Consider the following 23058-nt stretch of genomic DNA (forward strand, 5'->3'; position numbering starts at 1 on the left):
TGTTTAGCCAGTAATTACTGTAAGGACTGTTGTCCTGGGCTCCTCCAGACACAAAAGCTGAGAGGTCCCCTGAAGAATATTGCCTCCAAGTCTGAAGTTTTCTAGCCTCTCAAGTTTACCACAAGCATCACAAAGCAGCCTCTCCATCAATCACTTTCTGACAGATCAACACAGGTTTAATCCCAATCAGAGTATCCGGGAGCCAGCAAGATGGGGTTGTCAGGAGGCCCACCCTGGCTAGTCTGAAGCCTTTGACCAAGTAAACACAATCTGAAAGGGAGCTGGGGAACTTGAAAGTAAAACTGTAAATGATCCCATCTGTGATTCTTGGCTGATTATTCCTCTGGGGTGAACCAAAGAGGGGGACACCAGAAGAGAGGGTCTCCCTTTGCTTTAAACAAAATATCATTACACATCCAGTATCCTCCCTGTTTTGGATATTTTCCAAGAGAAAGTTCATTAGGGAGACGCGAAAGCACGTTCTACTAATATCCATCAAAGAAGGGTTCAGTTTCAAAGGGCAGAAGAAATACAATAGCGTTGAAGCAAACTACATGAAAAAGATCTTAGGCCCCTGAGAAACCAAAGAGGAGTGGGGACTGGTGACTTGGGCTTTTTGTTTGTTTGTTTGCTTGTTTAGGCCACTCTTTATTTGGGATGAAATAAGTGAGTCCTAGAAAAATTAGCATCTCCTGAATACTCTCTTATTTACTTGGGGCAGTTTGAATTAAACGTTCTGAAATGTTTGTAAATGTTTGGATTCCCTTTCCCATATTTTCTACGGTTGGTACCAAAGTTTCAGGGCTCAGAAGTCCTCAAACACAGGCCTTCCCCAATAGTGGGGACGATTATAACATGTATTGATCTGGAGGACATAGAAACAGGATGGAGTGCGGATCGGAGCACAGGGATTCCGTCTGCTGGGTAGTAGAATGAAAACAGGAGATATCTGAGAAGTGGGGAGGAGGGAATCTTTACAGGTCTACACTTGGGGACAGGGTGGCTTTGTGTCTGTCCTCAAGCCAGGGAATAGGCCCCTGTGCTGGGAGCATCAGCCAGGCCCAGCTCTGTAGTTGGTTTGAACAGTGCCAGAAAGTCCCTTCTTTAAAGTGTCCCAGAGTGTTGGGTAGGCCCCAGGATGACATGCCTCTTTGCAAGGAGCCCTCATTCAGACCAGAAAGAGGAATGCTTTTCCTTACATCCAGCTTCTTGCTGAGGAAACCTTAGCTGATTCCTCCTTTAAGAGCTCTGCTTTGGGGAGTGGTTCCCCTCTGTTTCAGAAGGACCTGCCCCTGAATGGCGTGGCTGTCCCTGGGAGAGAGTAATGTTTTCGGTGCTTTCACCTTGCACACTGTGAGCCTCTCCAAAATACTTCTTCCAAAATAAGGCCTTGGGTGAACGTTAATGGGGAACTCTAGCTCCTCAGAAGAAAATCTACCATCAGAATTTAGGCATTAGCCCTGAGTAACATCGAATGAACCTGGGTTTCCAGCAGGCTGAGGATGTGGAGCAGACCACGAAGATGGACTTATCCTTACCCTGTCTGTGTGGAGTTTCCAGGTCCATGGGTTCAGGTGGGAGCATTCCCTGATCCAAGTTCTCAATCTCGGCACTACTGCTCTGCTCATCAGTAGGGGGGATGTGGGGAAGCAGGTCACATAGCTTGTTTACAGTTTGGTGATCATTTATCATTAGAGGCTTGAGAGTCAAAGATAGAGTTGTCAGTAAAAGGAGGAGAATCCAACCCACCTGAGAATAGCCATGAAGAAGAAATGTGGTAATGCAGGTAAGTGGCCACTTAGCACGGCGTCCGTAGTACTTGATCACTAAATGGTAGGTGTATTACTTCGTGCTGTGGACTTCTCAGAGAAGTATGTGGATGAGCACATCCATTGTTAGGGTGCGTCCCCTCTGTGCTATATACATCATGTCACTTCCTACGTGGGTGGAGGGAGGATAGACTCCTGGCTCCGCAGGTGTGGCGCCAGCTGTCCACGTGAGCTCATGCTGCCACCTGGCACCAGGGGCTGGGGGCGGAAGAAATGGATGTCATTTGTTCCTTTTTCTTAAATCTAATGCAAAAAGGCTGAAATGTGTGTTTCTCTAGTGACGTCTTTGTTTGTTCTTGACGGATACAGATATTGTGACTTGCTTTGGCAATAAGGTTATGGCTTCGAGTCTATAAAGAGAAAAGACTTTTATTTTCTCTTACGGTTGGGTCTCGGATCTTACCAGGGTTGGTGCTCAGCAGCCAAGCTCCCCTTTGCTTCTTCCCCCAACTATTGACATTTCTTCACAACCCTCATCTCTTAGTATTCAAGTTCTCAAAGCCTGGGCAAGAAACCCTGAATTATCCTGTTAGTCAACTCAGGGAAAGTGAGAATTGGTAAAAAAGGTAAGTGGGTCAACCAGAGAGAAAGGAACAGTGAGGTCACCATTCATTGATCGATTCCACAACCATCTGTTAGGCACATACTGCCTGCCGGCCACCCTGCTCAGAGCTGTATAAAAACGAACGAAACTCAGCCTCTGACCTCAAAAACATAATGGCTGCCACTTTCCCGTCCTGGGTGCTGGCTCAAATGAGAAAACATTCAACAGGTTGCCTACTTAAGATTTCAGTGATTTTTGATGTATGCTGTTTCTCAATTAAAGATTTTTTTTTAAAGTCTAATAGCAAAAAAAAAATAAAAAAATAAAAAAATAAAGTCTAATAGCAGATACAGACACCAACCCAGAGGATTCTAAGTCCTAGCTACAGTTATGCCCAGGGCATTGTGGGAGAAGGGGAAGGCAGGTGGGATGTGTTATACTTTAGGGAAGCTTTCCCAGAGGGGCAGGTTGGGCTCCTGGCAGAGGTTCCAATGCGAGCAAAGTACTGGAGGAGAAAACCCATGTGATGTGGACAGGAGACCGTGAAGAAGTCTGTGTTGCTGGAGCATGAGCTGTGAGGAAGGAAGTGATGAGCACTGAGATTGAAGAAGGAGACAAGGACCTTATGTCTAGGAGGAGTGGACAATGTGGGACTCTAAGCGGGCTTCAGCCAAAGGGAGGAAGTGGTCAGATCTGCATTTCAGACAGCAGTGCGAGTGTTGGCTCGAGAACTGGGGCAGTTTTGAGGTCAGTGCCACTTTGCCGATGAGAGATGGGTAAGAGTTGGAACTAAAGCACACGTGTGTACGTATAGTGTAACAGACACACACACGCTTATCCGACAAAGAAGATTTTGACGCACTATATTATTTTACAGAAAGGCCCATTTGAGCTTGGTAGACACAAAAGTAGAATTGTTTAAGAGGAACTCATCTCTCTATGTTTGGAAAAAAAAAACTTTTTTAGTATCAGGAGATTTCAAGTATGAGTTCAGTGCCTCCTATGTTATATGTTTTGCATTTTTATTTTTGGAGAAAAATTTGAGGAAGTAATTCTTCCTTATTCCTTTGGGTAGTCATTTGCTGGTCGTCTCTTCTTTGAAACATTTTCTGTTATCTACTTTACTGGCGAGACTTTAGTCTGGGGAGTGAACACCCCAGATTAGCTCATCTTTTCCACTTTTAGCTATTCATTTCTTTTCTCATATATTTCAGAAGAAACTCCCAAGTAGCAAAATTGATGAGGGAGATTTTATCTCATCTGTGTAACCCCAGATTGACTGATGTGTTTTCTCACATCCTGTTCCTTTAAAACAGGAGGCTGGATCATCCAGTCATTCATTCCAGAGCAATGGCTTAGGTGCCTGCTGTGGGCAGGCCGAAAGGCTCTTAGGATGCCCCAGACTCTACCCTGGGGAGAGGGTAAATTTGTGGGTGGGGACCGAGTTTCATTAGTCACAGGAGATTTAGAAATGGGAGGCCTCAAGGACTCAGGATACTCGTCAGTGCCAGCATCCCAGGCTGGGGAAAGAAAGGGAGGTGGTGCCAAGCACACGTGTTCATCTGTACAAACTATCATGTTTCAAAGGAACATTGATTTCAGGGTCCCCAAAGGGAAGGAATGAACAATGAATTATTGTTTAAGTCAGTTTTTTTCTTGCTGGAGGCTAGAATTCTGAGAAGTTTTGGAAGTAAACCTAGATTTGGGTTCTAGCTCTGTTTGAGCTACTTATGAGGAATATGGCTTTGGGTAAGTTAATTTACCTTTCAAAGAACTATTTTATCTTTCCAAAATGGGGATAATAGAGCCCTTTTTTTTTTTTGCCTTTCTAAGTTGTGGAGTAGAAATATTTTGGATGCTAAAACGTGCATTTTGAAAATAATGGTCTAGTATGAGAATTTTCTCCTGAGCTTTAACCAAAGCACCGTGCAAGGAGCTTTGATGATAACAAAGGGGTTTGGAGAAATAAGGAGAGAGTATACAAAGTGCTCTTTCAATAAGACGAGAGAATATAATAACATCTTGAGTATCTGTTCACGTCAGGAGATCTATGGCAAACGCCAGCTGACCTTGTCCGGCCTCTCAGCACACTTCTTTTCCTTTGCAGGGTTTTAAAAGTTAATTTCCATGGATACCAAGCCAAAAATCCATTGGGAAGTAGAAGCTGAGACTCAGGGGGATGAAAAGGGAGGGCTCTGGCCTCAGTGCCACCAGTTGGTTTTGGGCCTCGGCTCTGCCTTTTACTCCCTGTGGGTACCTGGCAGATCTCTCCCCCCACCCCAGTTTCCCATGCACATATTGATTAGAATATTGTTAAAGTCCTTTCTAGCACTTAAAATAGATTCTGTAACTGTCCCAAGGCACCTAGTCAAGAAGAGCCCAGTGTTGCTGAAGTGACTGGGTCACAGGTGCGGTATCTTCCGTCCATCCCACATGTGAAGCAGGGGCTGGTGCTGCCGTGCTAAGTCCCTGGTTCTAGTTTCCCCCAGTGGCATGGCAGCCTGGACCTTCTGCAGTGGCTGCTTGGTGGCTCAACTTTCCCAGCACGCAGGAGCGTGCAGGGTGAGTACAGATGCCATGATTCCCACCAGTCACACTCTGAGGAGACAGCATAAGGGATAGTGGGATGGGAGTGGTCACTCTACATGGGCGACTGGGGTGAGGGTGGTGGGAAGAGGGGTCACTTGTAAAGTAGCCGGTTGCCAGCCAAGACCTGCTGAGGGATGAGCATTACTCAGAGGGTGGGTCCACTTCCCATTTTAGACCCAAAGTAAACTCTCCAGGCCCTGTTGTAGTTGGCTAATGGCAATCCCCAAACCACAGGCTCCAGAGATATGAGCCAGCGGTTCCAGGAGAAGCCACCCACAGGTTGGGGGAGGATGGAGGGAGAAATCCTGGCTCAGGGTCCTCTGTGTTTGGGACTGATGGCTTCAGAGGGAGGTTATTGCATCCTCCAGTTCAGAGTTCAGTACTAAGGCTTCAAGCAAAGTTCAATTCATGTTCGCAGAAACTCACACGGGCAGGGTATTGAGGTCATCCTCCCCAAAGTCAACAGCAAGGGAATCCAGGGAGTGGTGGAATCACTTGGAAGTTCATGGTTCTGGTTTTTTTTTTTTTTTGCAAGCTCAGAAAGACCAGTAGACCACTTAGGAGGCTTGGTTTGGATAGCTCTCCAAACCCCCGGTCAGATTGCTGTCTTTCAGCTAAAACAGAGTTTGCTGAATTTGTTTCTAAACTTCATTTTAACAATTATCTTGGCATATTACCTGTAGCATTTCTTTTAGAGGGTTCCTCCACATTAGAGGAAAAAAGAAGTTTTCTGTACCCTGTGAATGACTGGATAAAGACATAAAACCTCAAACCAGTCGAGAAGTGTGTTGATTTGAGTGACACGCGAGTGTGAATTACAGCTTCACAGGCCTCAGGAGGCTACTGCACTAAGACAGAAAACGCTGTAGAGCAATGTGGATTTGGACCCCTTTGCAATTTACAAGACCTGAAAGGGACCTTGATGAGTCACGTGTGCAATCAATCCCTTGCCCTTGATTAAGGCCAAACTTGAATCTTCAGTCTTCAGACCCTGTGGTCCCAGAACACACACACCACACACGTGTGCACGCAGAAAACACACATTTGTATGCAATTTTGCACCCACCCCCCAAAACTCACTGCAATTAGGGTTGAATTCCCTAGTTTTCTGGGCTGGCCTTGGAGACCCAGCAAAAGAGGCTCTTGAGAAGGAAAAAGGAATTCCACACTGGTGAGGTTAGGGCTGCAGTTCTTAAAGTGAGCAGGCTTCGTGGAGACTGACTGCTTTAGAAAGGGACGAGTCCCGCTGCTCTCAGAGGGGGAGCTGGGAGAAGACCCCGACAAGCAGGCGGCTGGCACAGGCCTGGGATCTGCAGAGCGCTGTGGACTTTACCTTCTGAGCCGCCCATCTGCCCTCTTACATCCACAGCCCAGGGCCCTAGAGTTGCTCTATTCTCTACCCATCTCTGAAAACTTTCCTTCTCTGATGCTACTTCAAAGCCCCCTGGGAAAGCCAAGTTGCCAATTAAGCCTCTTTGAGGCAGGTTCTCATTCCTTCCCCACTAATTGAAATGTTACTCCTTTTACTAAACCCATAAACCACCCAAACACAACGGTCTTCCTCATTTGCATTGTGACAATGTCCCTAATGTGCTTCCAAGAGCTTTACGTAAAGAGGAACCTTTTCTCCTCTCCCTGTATGGACAGTCAAAAGCAATTCCGAAGGCCTTCATTTCCATCCCTACACAGCTGCTCATTAGCTAAGGTGGAATAAATTCCTTTTATTCTGGTTTCATTTCCCAGGATGATAATGTCTTTTTTGTCTCAGGCCACTGTTCCCAAACTAGGCCTTAATTGCCGATAGTAATTGAGTTAATACATATTTACAGCGGTAAGGTTAAAGAAGGTCTCCTGTAGTTTTATTTGAGACATTTTATTTAACCTGCAATAAAATCATTAACAAGTTGTTCAGTGTTAATTCTCTCTGTATTTAGTCTGTCTCTGCCCCTTGGGAAAGTTGGGTGAAGGCAGATGGCTTTGGCGTGGGATCAGCTCTCGGGCTGCAGAGTCGGGGGAGCCCAGGCCTCTCCTCCTCACCTCCAGATCCTTCTGTACCCAGAGAGGAGGCCTCTCCCAGTGAAAGCAGATAGCCTGGGGCCGGGCTGTGCAGCTCTCCAGGCACCCAGCCAAGGAGGAGGCGGATGATGAAATCCCATCAAAGCCACAGGGCTGGGCCAGGCTCCCGAATCAGCTCCCACCAGTAGCTGGAGCCCAAAGTGGCCCACAGGCCGGGCACTGAGCCGAGGTGTCAGCAAAGTGACAGGCCTGGCCCTGGTGCTTACCCAGAGAAAGGGGCTGAAAACAGGGCAGAAGGGGGGACAGAGCAAGAGCAAGAGGGCTGAAGGCAGTGCCAGAGAAAGCCAGAGGGTTCCAATTTCACCCTGGGAGGCCTGCCGGCCTGCCTGGGACAAGTCAGCCTTCTGAAACCTCTCTTTCCTTCCACAGAGAAGAGGGGGAAATGTGGAGGCTCTCTGGGGCTTCCAGTTTTGTTTATCACATTGCAGTGAGGTTGGCTTTGCCAAAAAATAAAATTGGCTTGAGTCCACCTGCCGGCCTGAGCCTCCCGGAGTGCCACTCCAGGCGCCAGGAGTTCCCTTCTGGCGCATCTGCCTTGCCTGGGCTCTGGCTACTCTGCCCTCCGATCTCTGCAGAAGCAGGGCGTGAGGAGTGGAGCAGACTGTGCAGAGGTGGCTGGAAGTTCCCTAGAGCCTACATTGTCACAGGTTTCCTGGGTACACAACTGGACTGTATTTTCTAGCCCCCTTTCCCATTAGATGTGGCCATGTGACAAAGTTCCAGCTAATGGATTTGAGGGGATGTGACACAGGCCGTTTCCTTGCTCTGTGCTCTGTCTAGTGACCAGGAGGGAGTGAAGATGCTTCTCTGGGCAACTTTTGAAGCTGAAATGTTCAAAGTGGCAGAGACTCAGTCAGTACAAAACATAAATCATGGATGGAGGGCAGCTATCCCACACCCTTGCGTATGAGCAAGGAATAAGGTCTGTGGGCTTGAAACCACTGCACACTTTGGGGACTATTTGTTGTAGCAGGAGACCTACTACACAGCCTGAAGTGTGCAATGCTGTGAGTGGGGGGCGTTGACTTTACCAGAAAGCTCGGCCACCCAGCATTCTCCCACACATCCTGGAGACCCAGTTCAAATCCCAGCCTGTTGGGGGAAGTCTTCCCATGAGCAGAGGAAACACAAACCCAGCCTCACCCACTCATTATTCCTGGTCTCCTACCACAGCCACTTTGCCCATGTCTAGGAGATAGAGCCAAACAGGAATAGGGGCAGGCCAAGGGAGTAAGCTGTAGAACTCGGCTTTGAGGCCCCAAACAAACAAAAAACTTCCCTATAAAACAGAAAAAGCCGCAAACCAAAGGTAGGTCCTCAGAGACTCTGATCAGTGTTAATAATTTCATAATTCCTTGTTTCTGAAATCAGGCACAAAAGCCCAGCATGAGGAGGATTTCTGGAGTGGTTCAGTGTGCTGGAGATAGAAGACCCATTTTCCTTCAGGTAGAAAGTGGGCAGAGGCAGAATCAGCACATGGGGCTTGTGATGCTCAACCCACGGGCCCTTCAATTGCCTTACTTAGACCTGAGGACAGAAGCAAGGCAGGTAATATGCTGTGGTCAGGCCTCCCTTTGCATCTCCTGACACAGGTTTAACATGATTCGTCTTTTCTCATCCCCAAGACAAGCTGACTGCAGAGCCCTCCAGTATTCTCCCGTACTGTTCCACAGAGCTTTCCCTCTCTGTGCGTGGTTCATGGCCAAGTCCCTGGTGGATACGTCTAGTGAGCATATCGGGAAGCACCAAGGTGAGCTGTGTGCAATATCATCTGGATGGCTGTGACTCATTTGAGGAACGTGAATGGTCCACAGTGAGGGATTAGGACAGGCAGGAAATACAGCATCATCAAACCACTCTCTGTTTCTTTGTAGGATCCTTCACTTCATGGATGAGAAAGCCTGCAGGGGTGATATTTCCTCTATTTCACAAAGGGACTCAGGCTCAGAGAGGTTTGGTGACTTGCACACGTCTCTGCAAGATGTGGTGCACTTCTTCTGATTCCCATGTCATTGTTCCTTCCACAGAGGAGTCTGCTATCAGAGTGAGAAGCTTTTTTCTTTTTTTTTTTTTTCTTTAATTTTAGGCTGGAGTGTAGTGGCACAATCAGAGCCCACTGCAGCCTCAAACTCCTGGGCTCAGCGATCTTCGTGCCCCAGCCTCCAAGTAGCTATAACTACAGGTGCATACCACGCCCAGCTATTATTTATATTTTTTGTAGAGATGGAGTCAAATTCCTGGCCTCAAGCAATTGTCCTGCCTCAGCCTCCTAACCTGCTGGTATTCCAGGTGGGAGCCATTGTGCCTGGCCAAGTTCCCTTTTCTAAGTCACAAAAGAAAATGACACCAGGCTACAGTTTGGAGGTATATTTTGTAATTTAAATCTCAATCAACTGCATGTTCTCATCTTATCTCCCAAAGCACGGGTTTGTTTACCATTGTTAATTTCTTCTCCTTTAGAGGTGTGCTGATTGAAACGTGAAATCTGACCTAACTCATGAGTTGACTTAGGTTCCTATAGTTCTCTCCTCTGAGCGTTTCTCCTGATTGTGGAGCTAGGTCATAGCTCATATTTTCTGCTGGCACATTCTTCTTTGCAAAAGGCTGTAAAGGAATCTGTTTTGGATGCCTGGCTTGGGAGGGGTCCTCAAGGCCATATAGTCCAATCCTCGTGCTACTGCTGAGGGAAGCCTGTTAGCAGTGCCTGAGCATTCTAACTCTTTTTTTTTTTTTCCTTTTTGAGACAGAGTCTCACATTGTCACCCCTGGGAGAGTGAGCATCATAGCTCACAGCAACCTCAGACTCTTGGCATTCTAACTCTTTAGTAGAGAGTACTTCATGGGAGAACATGGGACACAGAATCAGATTGGTTAGTTTCTCCATAAAGGGAAAGGGGAACAAGCATTTTCTTTTTTTTTTTTTTTTTCGAATAAAAAATGAATTTAATACACCAACAAATACATATCATTCACTACTTCCTTACAGTTTTCCAAATAATTTTAGATAATAATTTTCCAAAGGGATATTTAACAGTTGCTAAACTAATTCCATTATATTAGCATTTGAAATTATCTTTCCTCTAGTTATTTATAATATTTTTGAATATTTAAAAACACAGTATAGGGCGGCGCCTGTGGCTCAAGGAGTAGGGCGCCGGTCCCATACGCCAGAGGTGGCAGGTTCAAACCTAGCCCCGGCCAAAAAACAAAAAAAAAAACCACAGTATATTTTCACAGCAAATTATATTTTCCCCACCACAAAAAAATTAACCCTCTTTTCTAGCAATTTCCATTGTGCAAGAATGATAAGCTTAAGGAGGATCTAAAGAGAGGCAAGCTTACATAGAACCCTTCTTCTGTAACTACATTAAGCCCAAATTTATCTCAAGTCATAATTGTAGTTAATTTATGCTATTTATCTATGATTTTTTTTGAGATGGGGGTCTTGCTACATTGTCCAGACTGGCCTCAAACTCCTGGGCTAAAGCAATCCTCCCACCTCAGCCTTCTTAGTAGCTGGGACTGGAGGTGGGCACTATAGTGCCTGGCTTCTCATGACTTTCCTTTTTTTTTTCTAGAAACAGAGCCTCACTTTGTTGCCCTCAGTAGAGTGCCCTGCTGTCACAGCTCACAGCAACCTCCAGCTCTTGGGCTTAGATGATTCTCTTGCCTCAGCCTCCCAAGTAACTAGCACTACAGGCACCTGCCACAGCGCCCGGCTATATTTTTGTTGCAGTTAGGCCAGGACCGGGTTTGAACCCGTCACCCTGGGTATATGGGGCTGGCACCGTACTCACTGAGCCACAGGCACTGCCCAACTTTCTTTTTTTTTTTTTTTTTTTGTTTTTTGGGTTTTTTTTGGAGAGACAGAGTCTCACTGTAACCGCCCTCGGGTAGAGTGCCGTGGCGTCACACGGCTCACAGCAACCTCCAGCTCTTGGGCTTCATTGATTCTCTTGCCTCAGTCTCCCGAGCAGCTGGGACCACAGGCGCCCGCCACAACGCCCGGCCATTTTTTTGTTGCAGTTTGGCCGGGGCTGGGCTTGAACCCGCCACCCTCGGCATATGGGGCCAGCGCCCCACTCACTGAGCCACAGGCGCCGCCCACTGCCCAACTTTCTTAATGTGTAGAAAACAGGGATATAGTATTAAATAAGAATGCTCAGGTAAAATTAAAAAACAACTCTAAAAGTTAATGTAGATTAAAAGGTAAAGAAAAAATTCACATGCATATGAAAAATATTTCTCTTGGTGTGCCTCCTTAATTTTATCTACAGATCTTAACAATGCTTTATAATGTCCTTGATGACTATTTAATAAAACAGTGGAATTCATAAAGAACATCTGAGAAAAAAGATTATAAATGTGCTGATGCATATGAATTGGAATCTGTATTTGCCATATTGCACAAACAGGAAAATTTCTAATTAATTTTCCACCAAAAAATTCATCCTGAAAATTTTAAACAAATTTACTTACTTTAAATAAAAAAGGTTAGAGCATTATGATAGCTATGTATAAAGTATATATCTGTACACTCTACTTAACATTCTAAGTAAAGGTATCTTGGAATCTTTTTTTGCTACTACATAGTATTAGTACCACCTTCTGTAAGGCATGGTGCTCTGTGCTCAGTACATTGTAAAATCATGTTCAAAATGCTATAGACATTTTGGGAACAAGCATTTTCTTTAAATCCCATAGCTTGGAGCAAGGAGGAAGAACCTACCCAGGTCCACCCTTCTCCTTTGGGAAACATGTTATACGTCCCCCGTCTCTGCTATGTTTGTGAAATTATCACCTTTTTTGGGATGCCGCTCCCTGTTCTCCCCTCGGATGGCATCTTTTTCATCCGTCCACCTGCTTTGTCAGCCCTCTTTCAGTTAGTGAGCATGTATGTGGAAGGATGGTAGAAAGGGGGTGCACGTGTCTGGGTGGGGTGACAGTCACTCAGACACTGGAGATGGCCAAGGGCGAGGAGAGGTCAACGAGGTTACGATTGGCAGTGCCCACCAACGGCCATTCTTTAGTAGTTATTGCATGCCTAATGTAACAAAGGAAACTTGCCTCACGTAGACATACTTTGTAATCCGCTAGGTGCTTTTCCCATGTATCTTTTTTTAATCCTTTAAAAAAATCTTTGAAAAGCAGAGACCTAGAGAGGAAAAGCTAACATATTGGCGAGCCTACAATATTGTAGGCAATATGCTTGTCATTTTCACGTGGATTTGAAAAAACTCTCTAAATCCCTGACAACAGCGCGAGAAAAGTAATCACATCTTAATTGTCATGGTGAGGAGACCTGTGCTGAGAGCAGGGACTTGTCTCTGGATCTCACAGCGAGCAAGAGGGAGAGGCAGGACTGACCTCCAGTCTGTCTGAGTGAGAGCCAGATTTCATTCCACGTCAAAATGCCCCACTAAATATGCAGGACTGTTAGGAAAAGAGAGCAGTTACCACCAATTGATAGCTTTTTTGAGTAAATCTCAGGAAGACATAAATTCCAACCTGGGCTAAGTGAAAGGGCCGGTATAGGAGAATGCCAAGATATGGCCCCACTCTCAGGGGACTGGCGAACACTGGGAGCTCTGACTGGCGCCGGGGCCCCAACAGGGAGCATTCTAATAAGCACACTAGTGAGGACCCGACAGGATGGGATAAATGATGATGCCTGAAAACTCCGAGATGGTCTTCGACGCTGAGTCCAGACTGCTGCCCTGTCTGCCAAGCCTCTACAATGGTCTTTGCCAGAGCCATGGATCCTTTTACATCATCTATCAGAATCTCTTGTGATCTGGAAATAAGACCCAAATCAATTGCAGTAATTACATCTCCATACCGAGGGCTGGCCTGTCTCTCCCTGGAGAATGAAGCTGGAAGGTGTAATCGCTGGTCAGATCCTCTCCTCCCAAAGGCCTGAGTGAAGATTGAGGCTTGAGGGAGTGGGAGCCTCTTTCCTCAATGCTACCTCCGAAAGGAACAGGGGATAAACACCCTCGTAAGACAGTTGGTCTCATTTGGTGAACGTGAATTCAATGGCTCACAGCTCCATTCTACTCATCCTGGCTCTGGCTTAAGTTTTAAAAACTAATTCTCTCTGCATTAATCTGAAAAGATCCTCCAAACAAAAGCTCAACATCTGAGTCTATTTACTGAGTGTGCAGCTGTGTCAATTGGCCAAGACAAAGCCAGGCTTCCTGGTCAGCCCACAATGGGAGGCAGGTAGTCTTGCAAACAGAGAGACACAAGGCAGGGGCCTTTTCAGGAGTCAGCAAACCTCCTTGCAAAGAGAAGGAGCTGGAGCAGAGGGGCCGGGAGAGAGGAGTGTCGCTCCACGCCACCCGCCGCAGTACACAAGTGGGACTGAAAGGTAGGATCTGTGAGCCCATCAATTAGGGCTATTAAAAAGGTAATTAGCCCTCTTCCATGGAAACCAAGGACAGAGATGTGAAAAGCAGGACATTCATTTCCATGTGTTTACATTTTAATGTGACCAGTACACGTTAGAAATGAAGCGAGGTGCTATTGTTGAGAATATCACTTGGTCGGTCTTAATGGGAAGGGGTGGTCAGTTAAAGGGCTATGTCATAATAAAAATAGGAACTATTTCTTACTCTTGAGAAAAATATATTTTTTTCTTCTATCAAACTCTGGATTCAAATCAGGTGGACAGATTTGAGAATCTAGGGAGGGGTTGAGCATCATTTCCTTTCTATTTAGTAAGTTTCTTTTTCCAAAGAATCGTGGCAGGATATGAAGCCTAAAAATGTCAACGATGAACAATTTGTCTTGGATTGAGGTCATTGTGAAATTCAGATTAGTGTTTCTCTTCCCTCTCTTTCCAAATGTATTTGGGTATTTTGGTAATAAAGCCCAAGAGAGACCAAAATGAATAAAAAAAAGACCTTTCTCTTAATGAAACTTGAAGATATCTATTGAAACAGACTAAGAAAGGCCTATGATGCCCTGTGCAACTTTGGCCCAGTTCACAGTGAATACAGTCGCACATTTATATTATGTGTGTGGGTGTGTGTGTATTCCAAGTAAAGAATAACTCAGTTTTGTCTTGTTCTTCTTTGCTGTCTCATGTTCTCCTTCTCCTCACTCTCCTCCCTACTTTTTGGAGGTTAAAATGTGCACGCAGTGAGATGCACGGTCTGAAGTGTACAATTGGATGTATCATGTCCTGTTAATCCACGTGACTGTCAAGAGATCCATTTCCATCACCCCAGAAGTCTCTGGCTCCCACCCAGTCAGTGCTACCCTCCCAGGCAATCACTGTTTTGATTTTTATTAGTGTAGATTAGTTCTGCCTGCTCTTGAATTTCAGATAAATAATATCATATGGACCAAATTCTTCTGTTTCTGGCACCTTTCCCTCAAAATAGTATTTTTTGAGATTCACTCGCGATGTTGATTGCTGATTGATATATTAGTTGTTCATTCTCTTTTATTTATAACTAGGATTTCATTGTCTGACTACACCACCATGTATCTATTCTTGGGATTTGAATTGTTTCTAGTTTTGAACTGTTATGAATAAGGCTGCTATAAATATTCTTGTATAAGACTTTTTGTGAGCATGTGTTTTTGTTTCTCTTGGGTAATTACGGAGAAGCCGACTTACTGACTCATAGGTTAGGTGTATCTTTTGGGAGGGGGGAGGGGATTCAATGTGTTGATTATTTGTACAAATTGGACTGCTTACATCCAACTAATTAACATAGCTTTCGTCTCATTTACTTAATCACAGTGTTAAAACATTTGTGTTCTATACTTGATAGATTTGACTTGTACCCTTGCAATATGTGGGTGTATCTTTAACTTTTTAAGAAATTAAGAGTTGGCCGAACAGTTTTCTAAAATGGTTCTACCGCCTTATACTTCTCGTAGCAATGTAAGGAGCGTCTCAGTAGTTCCACCTCACTACAAATTTGATGCTGTCACTCTTTCTAACAGTGGCTGTCCTAATGCCTGAAGTGGTAATCTTGTTGTGGTTTTAATTTGCATTTCTCTGATGACTAATGACCTTGAACACTTTTTTCATGCACTTATTAACCATTTGCATATCTTCTTTCATAAAGTTTCTATTTAATTCTACCACCATTTTTTTTATTAGTTTACCCTATTATTCATTTGTAAGTGTTCTTTATATATTTTGGATAAAAGTCTCTTCTAATAGATAGGTATTGCAAGTATTCTCTCTTAATTTGTGGTGTTAATATTCCTTTCCTTTTTTTTTCTTTTTTCCAGACAGAAACTCTGTCACCCTGAGTAGAGTGCCCTGACATCATTGCTCACAGCAACCTCAAACTCTTGGGCTCAAACCATCCTTTTGCCTCAGCCTCCCCAGTAGCTGAGACTATAAGGTGCCCACCACCATGCCCACATAATTTTTCTATTTTTAGTAGAGACTGGGTCTCACTGTTCCTCAGGCTAGTCTCGAACTCCTGAGCTCAAGCAATCCACCTGCCTCCGTCTCTTAAAGTGCTAGGATCACAGGTATGAGCCTGGCCTATTTTCCTTTTCTTAGTAGTGTCTTTTCAGTGAGCCCAAGTTTGCTATTTCAATGAAGTAAAACTTCAAATTTTTATTTTATGGTTAAATATTTCCCATTTAACAAATTTTTGGTCAACCCAAGATTGTAAAGACATTTTTCTAAGCTTTCTTCAAGCAGCTCTATAATTTTAGCTTTTGTGATTAAATCTGTAACTCATCTCAAATTATATTTTTATATGATGTGAGGTAAAGGTTGAAGTTTATTTTTTTTGGACATTTATCCAGTATTACAGCACCATTTTGATGACAACTTTCCCTTCTCTACTGAATTGCTCTGATATCTTTGTCATAGGTCTGAACTTTCTATTCTATTTTTTGGGGGTCTATCTTTATGCTGATACCACCTTGCTCTGATTGTTGTATATTTTTAATATCTTGTAATCAGATAGTGTGGGTCCTTTAATCTTATTCTTCTTTGTAAAGATGATTTTGATTGTGCTTAAGTTCTTTGCATTTTTTTTTTTTTTTTTTTGAGACAGAGTCTCACTTTTTTCACCCTCAGTACAATGCTGTGGTGTTATAGCTCACAGCAACCTCAAACTCTTGGGCTCAATGATTCTCTCGCCTCAGCCTCTCAAGTACCTGGGACTACAGGCGCCCACCACAACGCCTGGCTATTTTTAGAGACCAGGTCTCATTCTTGCTGAGGCTGGTCTCAACTCCTGAGCTCAGGCAATCCACCCACCTTGGCCTCCCAGAATGCTAGGATTTTCTTTCTTTTCTTTCTCTCTCTTTTTTTTTTTTTGTAGAGACAGAGTCTCACTTTATCACCCTTGGTAAAATGCTGTGGCATCACAGCTCACAGCAGCCTCCATCTCTTGGGCTTAGGCAATTCTCTTGCCTCAGCCTCCCGAGTAGCTGGGACTACAGGTGCCCTCCACAATGCCTGGCTATTTTTTTGTTGCAGTTTGGCCCAGGCCGGGTTTGAACCCACCATTCTCGGTATATGGGGCTAGCACCCTACCCACTGAGTGATAGGCGCTGCCCCCAGAGTGCTAGGATTACAGGCATGAGCCACTGCACCTGGTCATTTTTACATATATTTTAGAATAAACTTCCCAATTTCTATAAAAAAGCTTGTTGAGGCTTTGTCTGGTTGTGTTGAATCTGCAGATCAATTTGGTAAGAGGGAGAATTAACGCCTTAACAGTATCAAGTATTTTTTTTTTATTAGATCATAGCTGTGTACATTACTGCATTTATGGGATACAATGTGCTGATTTTATATACCATTTGGAATGTTTACATCAAACTGGTTAACATAGCATTCATCTCACTTACTTAATTGTTGTGTTTAGACATTTATACTCTAGTCTTAATATATTTAACATGTACCCTTGCAATATACACAGTAGCTGAGGTCCCACTGATTACCCTCCTGCCAATCGTCTACCCTCCTCCGCCTCTACCCTCTTCTTCTGTCCTTCTTTCTGAGCTATAATTGTGTTATATCTTTCATATGAAAGTGTGGGTGAAAAAAAAAGTGTCGGTGATTATATATTGATTTCATAATAGTATTGAGTATGTTGGGTACTTTTTTTCCATTCTTGAGATAGTTTACTAAGAATAATATGATCCAGTTCCATCTATATAAACATAAAAGAGGTATAAAGTCTCCATCTTTTTTACAGCCGCATAGTATTTCATGGTATACATATACCACAATTTGTTAATTCATTCATCCATTCATGGGTCAATGGGCACTTGGGCTGCTTCCATGACTTGGTGATTGTGAATTGGGCTGCCATAAACATTTTTGTGCAAATGTCTTTGTTGTAAAGTGATTTTTGGTCTTCTGGATATACACATAGTAGAGGAATTGCAGGATTGAACGGCAGGTCTACTTTTAGTTCCCTAAGTGTTCTCCAAACTTCTTTCCAGAAGGGACGTATTAGTTTGCATATTATTCCCACCAGCAGTGCAGAAGTCTTCCCTTCTCTCCATGTCCACGCCAACATCTGTTGTTTTGGGATTTTGTTATGTGGGCTACTCTTACAGGGTTAGATGATATCTCAAAGTGGTTTTGATTTGCATTTCTCTGATGATTAAAGATGATGAGCATTTTTTCATGTGTCTGTAGGCCATGCATCTTCACAACAATCAGAGAAGTTTCTGTTCAAGTCTTTTGCCCACAATGAAATGGGATCACTTGTTTTTTTCTTATTAATAAGTTTGAACTTTCTGTGGATTCTGGTTATCAAACTTTGTCAGAAATAAAACCTGCAAATATCTTCTCCCATTCTGAGGGCTGTCTGCTTGCTTTACTTACTGTGTTCTTGGCTGTGCAGAAGCTTTTCAGTTTGATCAGATCCCAGTAATGTATTTTTGGTGTTGCTTCAATTGCCGGGGCGGTCCTCCTCATAAGGTATTCTCCCAGGCCAATTTCTTCAAGTGTTTCCCCTGTACTCTCTCCAAGAATTTTTATAGTTTCATGTCTTAAGTTTAAATCTTTTTTTCCAGTGAGAGTCAATGTTTGTTAATGGTGAAAGGTGTGGGTCCAGTTTCAGTCTTCTACAAGTTGCCAGCCAATTCGCCCAGCTGAATCTTTCCCTCAATTTATGTTTTTGATAGGCTTATCAAAGATCAAATGATGATAAGTGTCTGGAGTCATCTCTTGGTTCTCTATTCTGTTCCATACATCTACCGCTCTATTTTTGTGCCAGTATCATGCTGTTTTGATCACTATAGATTTATAGTATAGGCTGATTTATAGTATAAGTCTGATAGTATGATTCCTCCTGATTTGTTTTTATTTCTGAGTAATGTTTTGGCTATTTGAGGCTTTTTCTGATTCCATATAAAATGAAGTACTATTTTTTCAAGTTCTTTAAAGTATGACAATGGTGCTTTAATGGGGATTGCATTAAATTTGTTCATTGCTTTGGGTAGTTTGGACATTTTAACAATGTTGATTCTTCCCAGCCATGAGCATGTATGGTTTTTCATTTGATCTGTTTTTCGAAATTATCTTTTACTTTTATTTATAAATATTAGTTGTCTATTTTCTGAGACTTAAAAAAAAAAAATAAGAAGTTAACTGATGACTCCGTACTGAATCTCAGAGTCAAAGCATTCTATGATAGACATACTCTTATTTGACAGTGTGAATGTTACTTTCTTTGCATTATTATTATTCCTTAATATTTCAATGTAGCAATTGTCTGATTCCTGTTCTGAATGTATTTATGTTTGTTCGTTCTTTACGAGGTTTGTTTCTAGTCCCTATTTTAAACATTGTTATTGTTATTAAAATTTAAGTCATTTTAATTTCGTGAAGGCAAAAAATTGGAAACCTAATAAACACATGTATACGTAAAAAAAAAAAAAAACTACTGATTTGTGAGTATTGATTTTGTATCCCGAGACGCTACTGTATTCCTTGATCATTTATAAGAGTTTTGTAGTTGAGTTCATGGGGTTTTCCAGCTACAACATCATATCATCAGCGAAGAGTGAAAGTTTGATCTCCTTTGACCCTATTTTGATACCCTTGATCGCCTCTCTTGCCTGATTGCAATGGGAAAGACTTCCATTACAATGTAAAAAAGCAGTGGAGACAATGGGCAGCCTTACCTGGTTCCTGATCTGAGTGGAAATGATTTCAATTTAACTCCATTCAATACAATATTGGCTGTGGGTTTGCTGTAGATGGCCTCTATTGGTTTAAGAAATGTCCCTTTTATACCTATTTTCTTAAGAGTTCTGATCATGAAAGGATGCTGGATATTATCAAAAGCTTTTTCTGCATGAATTGAGAAAGTCATGTGGTCTTTATTTTTTATTTTGTTTACGTGATGTATTATATTTATAGATTTACATATATTGAACCAACCTTGAGACCGTGGGATAAAAACCACTTGGTCATGGTGCATAATTTGTTCGATGTGTTGCTGGATTCTGTTTCCTAGGATCTTATTGAATATTTTTGTATGTATATTCATTAAAGATATTGGTCTATGATTTTCTTTCCTTGTTGGGTCTTTTCCTGGTTTGAGGATCAGGGTGATATTTGCTTCATAGAATGAGTTGGGAGGTAGTCTTTCTTTTTCTATTTTTTGGAAAAGGTTATATAATATAGGTATTAGTTCCTCTTTAAATGTTTGGTAGAATTCTAATGTGAATCCATCTGGTCCTGGACTTTTCTTTTTTGGAAGATTTTGCATAGTTGATGCTATTTCAGTACTTGATATAGGACAATACCATATCTTTCTGTTTTCCTTTTTTTCCTCAGTAGTAGTGTATAATTTTTAATGTAGTTTTGTACATCTTTTGTCAAACTTACTCCAAAATGTTTTATGTATTTTGATGCCATTGCAAATGGTGTTTTGAACATTTTATTTTCTAATTATTTGCTGTTACCGTATAAAAATAGAGTTGATTTTTTTTTTTGACCTTGTAGCTTGCTATGTTGCTAAATTTGTTGATTAGTTTTACTAGTGGCTTTATAGATCCCTTAGGATTGTATGTAAATACTCATGTTATGTCTATTTATGTTGAACACTCAAGAAAGTTTTACTTGTTTCTGTTTGTGATTGTTTTTCCACCTTATTGCCCTGGCTAGGATCTCCAGTATAGTGCTGAATAGGCAGCTAAATTCCTGATGGTTTACCTTGATCTTGTGGAAGCTAAGGGTTTTTTTTTGGATGGGTCTATTTCAGTTTTGGTTTTTGGACGTAGTTCTTATTCAATAGCATGTTCTTTCTCCTAAGGTATGGAATTTCTGGAGCTTCATATGAATGTGTTAGGTGTTCACCCAAGTGTCTCCCTTCTGCTTAACTGGAACTCCAAAGTCTTTCAACACTGAGGACCTCTGGTGTCTCTAGTCAGATTTTATCCCCATCAAATCTGTTCTCTGCTAGGCCTAGTGGGGCTTTACCTCACCTATGTACAGCTCTACTGTCAGCCAAACACCCCGAAGAATGCTTCAACATAAACTTCTGATAACTTTCTTGCACAGTGGCCTCTGCTCTGGTACCCTGCCCTGCAGTCCACCACACAGCATCCACAGACTCCAATCTCTGCCTCCCACTAAGCATGCTCCCACACTCTATCTGTGCTTCACCTTCTTGTACAATGATCTGGTAACTGTCCCCAGGCAGAAAGCCAAATTGCATGCAGGGTCCACTTCAGGGGTTTCCCTTCTCTGAGGGATCCCATTTCTGCTATTATCCAACACCTGAGAAGAATTACTTCATATATTTTATCCAGTTTAATCATTGTTTGTATGGGAAAGGCACATCAAACCAATTTACACCATCATGGCCAAAAATAGAATTTCTCCCACATATACATTTGTCCAACCAGTCTTCCACACCAAGAACATACACAGGCCATCTCTTCATTTCATGTGCTTGCGGAGGGCAGACATCATATCTTCAGTTCAAAAAAAATCATAGAGTGATTCTCACAACCCTTGCCTTTCAATGTCCTCAAAGGACAATCAAACAAATGTACCATATCAACTAAAAATTCAAGCCAATCCACCAGTAGTCCTTTACCGGCCAGCATTTCCCACTGTGTTCTGAGGAATGCCAGTTCCACGCAAGGATGAATGGCAATCTTGGTGTACAGGGTTCCTTGATCAAATACTTTTGAAAAATTGTATGTCTTATTTTTCTTCCTGAAGTCACATGCACACAGCATGAAAGACTGACATGTTCTGTTGAAAATTTTCATCAACTTAATGTTTCTCTAACTTAATTGATTAGTGGAATTTCTTCTTCAGGAAATATTCATCGATAATGGAAATGTTTGCTCTTTAGACTGATGGATTATCTGACCCACCTATTTTCCCCAAAGTTTTAGAAAAATACTATTCAGAAGGCAAAAGAGAGCTTGACAGTTTGGCAAATCAGTCAGAATCAAGGCTGCCAAGATGCTATTTAAGCTGAACATTTTGGGTAGGGACGACAATTAAACAGATAATTTAAATGGCTCCAGAATCTGTGACTGGTTTACACATCCCAGGTTGTGTAAATAAGATGTTATAGAAAAAGGGACTTTTTCTTTTAAAGCTGATGAACTCTGATGAGCATATTTCTTTTAAAGCCCTAGAAATTTGGAAATATAATGCTAACTTGTAAAATCTTACCTTCAAGAGTATTTCATATATATTTTAAATATTAACCCATATATATGTATATATATATATGAACCTCCTAAAATACTTTTGGAAACATTTTCCAGCTCAGTGAAGAGGAACTAGTACCTATATTATATAATGTTTTCCAAAGCACAGCAAAAGAAGGAATACTTCTCAACACATTCTATGAAGCAAATATCACCCTGATCCCCAAACCAGGAAAGGATCCAACAAAGAAAGAAAATTATAGACCAATATCATTAATGAATATTGATGCAAAAAATTCAATAATAGCAAACAGAATTCAACAACACATCAAAAAAATTATATACCATGATCAAGTTGGTTTTATTCCAGGGTTATAGGGTTGGGTCAACATATGCAAATATATAAATATAATATATCACATCAATAAAATAAAAAACAAAGACCATATGATTCTCTCAACTGATGCAGAAAAAGCCTTTGATAATATCCAGCATCCTTTCATGATCAGAACACTTAAGAAAATAGGCATAGAAGGGACATTTCTTAAACTGATAGAGGCCATCTACAGCAAACCCACAGCCAATATTGTATTGAATGGTATAAAATTGAAAACATTTCCACTCAGATCAGGAACAAGGCAAGGATGCCCACTGTCTCCACTGCTATTCAACATAGTAATGGAAGTCTTAGCTATCGCAATCAGGCAAGAGAAGGTGATCAAGGGTATCCAAATAGGGTCATAGGAGACCAAACTCTCACTCTTCGCTCTTCCCCTTTAAGGGAATAAGTCACATGAAGATGTAGGCCATGGTTGGAAGGGTAGTGTGTTTCAGAGGGTAGGCAGGAAGGTTTTCTCACAGGAGATAATGTGTGCAATGACATGAAGGGAGAAGATGAGTTGGAGAAACACTTAAAGGAAGAGCTTCTCAGGCCAAGGGAGCAGTAAGTGCAAAGGCCCTGAGGCTGGAGCATTGGGTTGAACCCAGTGGCTCCTAAACGTTCAGTGGACGCGTTGACTTACTGAGAAAGTTTGAAAAACAAATCCGAAACCAAGAAAGAGACCAGAGAACATAGTTTTTGTAAAGCCTTCTGCAAAGGCTTTTGATGCTCAGCTCAGTTTCAGAAACCCTGATCTAATCCAGTCACCTCATTTCACAGATGAAGAAACTGAAGTCCAGAGAGGGAAAGTGACTCAGCTCTTGTTGCAGAGTCAAGATGTGATAGAGCCAGGCCTGGAAATCGTGCCCTGCTGGTGTTCTCTCTTCTACCCTGCTCTCTCATCCCCTGTCCCGTCCTTTTCTCCCCTCCTTCAGCAGAAGAGACCACTAGAAATGTTTTTCTTCTAATAATAGTTTGGGGTTATTCTTATCATAAATAATAACTACCATTTA

This window comes from Nycticebus coucang, chromosome 16, assembly GCF_027406575.1.
Source record: "Nycticebus coucang isolate mNycCou1 chromosome 16, mNycCou1.pri, whole genome shotgun sequence".
NCBI lineage: Eukaryota > Metazoa > Chordata > Mammalia > Primates > Lorisidae > Nycticebus > Nycticebus coucang.